Here is a 6000-nt window from a genome sequence, read left to right as displayed (position 1 = left end):
TCCCTTCTGTTACGGGTATATAAAGTCGGTGGGACCACCCATACCCACTGGGCAGACCGGGACCCCAACCCCTAACTCCTACCCAATTCTCACCCCTACTTGCCTCTTCTCCTCACCCACCCTCCCTTACTCCCCCTCCTTTCAGCCCTATCCCTGTCTCCTTGCGGGAGAATTAGTTAGTCTATACTGCTACCTTTTTCCCGTGATTTAGATGTGTCTTTTTGAAATAATTTCACAAATGTAACATGTAAACTCAGTGAAGCTTCACCTAAATCAGCCTTTCTACTGTGTGGTTCTCACGTGACTTTGTGAGACAGACTGTGTATTTGCTTGGGAGGCAGAAAAACTAAATATTCACCCTTCCAAGGGATTATTGGTAACTAGGCCACTACGGGCCGGTATATTGTGTTCTCTTGTATGAGTAACGAGACCCATGATATATTGAAAGATCCCTAGTATTTATTTTGTGTATAGATGCAATGACAATTTTTTGGATGCTTTAGAATGGTGTAATGGTGCAATGAGCACATAGCCGTAAAACTGCATACACTGTAGTCAATTTCTGTACAAAGGTCAATCCTGCTGGGAACATCATTGCTCAGGAAATGTAACACTGTGACTTAAGTTAGAAATTGATGTCTGCACTGTGATTCCTTTCAGGGAAGTGTAAAAGATCCAAAGGGGTTTTCTTGGGCTAAACGTTGTTGATAATCTCCTCGCCAAAAAGAGGAAAATTGGGTTACACGGGTTGATAGTTCATGCTGGTAATTTTTTATCTTATTTGTGAGATATGTAGCATGCCATGTGATTTCCTTTGTATGTACCTAGTAACCTGACCCGAGATGTACTAGAAGGTATATCCCTGGCCATAGTTACACGAATTACCTGATCTTAGCGTGGACGCATTTATGGGAAACAAGAACCCCAGTGTCTAAAATTAATCCCCTAAACGGTGGACCCAGTACACTGATAGAGAAACCAGGGACCCGATTGGACACTAAGATCTCCACCTAGCTCCCCGAGCATAGGTTTTTTCTCTGCACAATCGTTACCCCAGGGATTTGGCCCGCCCGGTGCAGGAACATCTAGGTCTCATCAGTGGAACCTCTGACCCCGCTACTATTAAGTCCCCTCCTGAAACGAGGGACCTTTCAAACAGAGATTTAGCCACTTTTTGCAAGTGATAGGGCTCAACCATCCCACTAGGGACTCCAATACACAACCCACCTCAGAGGAGGCTTCAATCTCACCTGGGATTTCGTACATAACCAACCTCAGTGGAGGTATCACAGGAGGACACACTGCCCCATGGGCACAGATATCTAAGTGTTACCCTAATTTGTCTACATGTCTAAATGTTTTGTGTTAAATGTCTTGGTTTGAAAAATCAAAGTGAAAGAAGAGAAAGTACTCTCTTTTGTTTGGGGGCACTCTTTAAATTGTCAAAAAGATAGTGTTATTAATGAATAGTTATAAAATGTAACTTTTAATGATCATTTAAAATAAGAATTTGCAGACGGACAGACACACACACACACAACATTGAACATGTGTGTCATAGGAAGCTCCACCTAGCGAAACGGCCGTCTGATCCTGACTACAGCCACACCAGGGGCTTACCCTTATACCCCGCTGCACTTAGCGGCTCACAGCAGTCCGGGTTCTTAGAAGAGTGTGATTGATCCTGATTGCAGCCACACCAGCGGCTTACCCCTACACCCCGCCGCACTTAGCGGCTCTCAGCAGTCCCGATTCTCAGAGGATTGTGATCCTGACTGCAGCCACACCAGCGGCTTATCCCTACATTCTGCCGCACTCAGCGGCTCACAGCAGTCCCGGTTCCCAGAGGAGTGAGACTAAGACAGTTCCGGGTAAGCGGCGGTAACCGCCACCTTCTATTAATGCGCACTGTTTATCACTACGTTATTATGAGTAATTACTAGCAGTTCTGCGCACTCTTTTTCTTGTCTCCCCATTATTAGGGGTTTACTATCACTCACGCAGACCAGTGGCAGATGTCGCTCATCCGCTATCAATGTTTAACATAAACACATAGCGGAAAGCAGCACACCTACCCCTAACAGTAAGACGCTACCTGTTAATTTCTTAGTAAATTAATATACCTGCTACTAGGGGCACTCTCTACTCTGAAAGGTATTGTAATCATTTAACCCTGCACTGACCAAGGTATATCAGGGTTTTGATCTACCTAGTAAGAGACAACAGATGCCCTTATTTTTCTTTCTCTGACACTCTTTTCATACAGATATAATATTTCTGACCGCTCACTGACTCTCATAGAAACCTGGACGGTTGCGATAGTCAGCAGCAGCCTCAGAGATCTTTACTACTGTGAGTGTCACTAACTTACCTTCTAACCTATAAATCTGTATCTCTATGTGAGTGGTTACCGTCGTAATACAAATACCCAACCTTAGTACTCATCTCCTCGCTTATAAAAATAAGGCAACAACAATAAATGTATTCCATTATCAAGACAATTGTTGCCTAGTACAATTATAAGTGTCCCGGACTGTACCAGAGTAGGACAACTCCTCTTTGGTCACTATAATCTAATAAAATATATTTCGCTTATAAAAACTTCCGTCATTGGCCCTTATTCTGATTGATGCGGACTTTACCGCGTTCTTACGGATCGCGTCTTTACGGCGTCTGCGCATGCGTGGAGAACGCTACGCGCATGTGCCACGCCTTGACTCGGTACCAGTTCGGACAAAGCCCGTCCAAAACTGGTCACCGCAATCAGTCGGGAAATAGGGGCGTATTATGGGCGTCATGCGGAATGACACATGGGCGTAGTTTCAAAGTGGGCAAAACGGGGCGGAAACATGGGCGGACACGGGGGAGTACACTTATGTTGGGGGGCGTACATTCGGAAACCACTCCGAATGCACGCGAGCAAAAAGGGCTGAAATGTGCGGTGTCCACAAGTGTACTATTGCTTTGCGGACACCACTCGTTCATGCGGTAGGCGAACGTACGCCTAATGACTACAACCATTAACACCTGAACCCAATAACAATCTACTCCTTTACTCATTACTCACTAATAGGACGCTTGTCAGTGCTTTAATTGAAACCATTGCACTTCAATTGCTGTAAGGGTTAATGTGTGCTATGCATGTGTTAGGCATGCTTGTAAGGATATATTGGAATCTAATTGATTCCAATTCCAAATAAGCAGTTTTTTATGAGGATAGGTAATTGAATAAGTGGGTCATGTGATGTCTTGCAGAAGATACTTCATAGTGGGTTGTTTGGCGTAAATCCTCCGCTTACGTGCGGTAGCACCGCTTGGCTCCCGTTCGGATGCGGTATTCCCGAGCATACTCTGTAATACTCTGTAATACCGTGCCGAATCGGAGTGTTTCTCCCGCACACGCATGGTTTGTATGTCGTCCGTAAACACGCCCTGTTCTTAAAGAGTGAGTCCGTCCGAATGCGGAGGACACGTGGGCGTTTCTACGGACGATGGCCGCATGCGGCAAAACACCGTGGCGTGCGGACCGCTCCGTAAGAATGCGGGAATATCCGCACAGATCAGAATAAGGGCCATTGTCAAGATGGGACTACAATATTGATAAATTGACAAAATAGCATCATATCTTATTTAATTACTGCTCCTCCCATCTGACAAATTTCAGGAGCCTACCATATTCATAGGATTGTATTAAATTATTCTATAAAGTTACTTTTACTCTACCTATGACACACATGTTCAATGTTGTGTGTGTGTGTGTCTGTCCGTCTGCAAATTCTTATTTTAAATGATCATTAAAAGTTACATTTTATAACTATTCATTAATAACACTATCTTTTTGACAATTTAAAGAGTGCCCCCAAACAAAAGAGAGTACTTTCTCTTCTTTCACTTTGGTACTAATTTTTACTCTCAGGGGAGCACCGCCACGTCATCACCCACCGTACCAGCGGTTGATTATTTTACAGTGGTAATTACATTTGCTACATCTTACTTTGAAACTATTTCTATTATACTACTAACAGTATTACCAGTGTCACTTGTGCTCAGGTCATCCCTCTCCAGAACCCCCTTCCATCCCCTTCCCCCTAATTAAATTGGTTTGAAAAATGACAGGCCACTTTATCACTTCACCGAGCTTAAAAATCTATCCCTAAATCCCTAATCCACATATCACTTTGAAATTTTGACCCTTTGTTTGTTTTATTAATCTTGGGTGACTCTGATGGGACCTATACACTTATCGATTTAGGGGCATATTTTGTAAGCAATCTCACTAGATCGATAAGAAAATGCCCCTACGTCACTGTGTCTACAGGGGCATAGCGATCCGTGGCCCCGTTCCGCTGCACATTGCCCCGTGTGTAGGCCCCAGGAGAGTCATTATACATTCATTTACTTTACACGTAATTGTACCCCACCCCCTTCCTACTCTATAGTATCTGCATCCCCACAGCTGCATCCGACGCCCCCTGTCGTTTTGTTCTAACCCATACCCCTGACATCAGGTTACCAGCTTCAAAAGCTGTCCGATCTCTATTGAATTGTAGCCATCATTGTGTATGCCCAGTCTTCCACAGCAAGTGCATAGAGAACACAGGACAGACCTTCTGCAGTGATTATAAATATATTGGAAAATATAAATTTGATAGGCTTAGAAATTTTATAGACATGTACAATTTGCCCATTGCTACATTCCACCATTGTGTCGTATAGTACAATGGGTCAAAATATCTGCTTGCTACTTGGTGAACAAGCCTATTTGATACAAAGGGGGACATTTACTAAAGGAAATTTGTAAAATATAGGTGTATTTGTATCCAGAAATACACTTATTTTTGACATTTACTATCCCGAAAATACAGCAATTCGTATTCGTATTGATAGCACATCAATACAACTACGAATTGCCGTATTTTCAGGATAGTAAATGTCAAAAATAAGTGTATTTCTGGATACAAATACACCTATTTTTTTTACAAATTTCCTTTAGTAAATTTCCCCCGAAACGCGCACTCAGGAGCGTCAGGACCTTGTGTCTGTGACTTGGACAGACCTTAACCATACTGGATTCAGGTAAGTATAATACTCTTTTTACTATTATCTGCATACCAGCACTAACACAACACAACTAATTCTGTTGTATATTGTAATTGTCTAGGAACGCTTCAGCAAAGGAAGAATATCTGTTAGATTATTTCAAGCAATAGCTCCAAAAAAAACCAGAACATAGCTTTAATTGCTAATCGTTAAAATGCATGATGCAATGAGATCGCTTAGGTGACTCAACAGTGACATCTTTTGGCTAAATATAAGAATACCACTCTGCTCTGTGTATCTTCACCAGAACAATACCTTGAATATTGTGAATTCAGTATCACTGCCACAAACTACATCTCTCACACTTCAGACAGGAATCTCAATGTGATGGACCCCGATATTCCTTCTGCAATGGTCTTCCAACAGGGGTGACTAGGGAGGTCAGTAAGCATAACAGTTGAGCCTGTCAACTCTTCTTTACTTTTTCTTACCTCTGTTTGCACTCTTACCTGGCTCTTCTCTGAAGTCTGACCCTCTGACTCAGGTTCAATGCACACAGGACCGCGGACATTGAGGGGACATTAAAGGCATCTGATTTGGGACAATTTCTCTGCCGGATACACTGGGAAGGGGTGAAATTGGCCCAAATCACTGTAATATATGGGGGCCTTTAGAGAATGAATGATATTCAGAACCGTTATACATACTGTAAATTAGATTTGGTGTCAGTTATTAGAAAATGTTACAAAGAGCACCACTTTTACCCAAGGCAGATAACAAAATAGGCAACATTTAAGGTAAAGAAATTAGAGATGAGTGCCGGGATTTGGATTTGTCGACGGGATTTGAATTTGGCTTTGTCAAACAGCGGTGAAATCTTTGGATTTGGATTTTTTTCAAAAGTGGTCAAAAACGCCCAAATTTCGTAATTTTGTGTTTTTTTTGCCCCTAGAGTCATAT

Source organism: Crinia signifera, chromosome 1 (genome assembly GCF_055691185.1).
Source record: "Crinia signifera chromosome 1, ASM5569118v1, whole genome shotgun sequence".
NCBI lineage: Eukaryota > Metazoa > Chordata > Amphibia > Anura > Myobatrachidae > Crinia > Crinia signifera.
Note: the sequence above shows the minus strand (reverse complement) of the source record.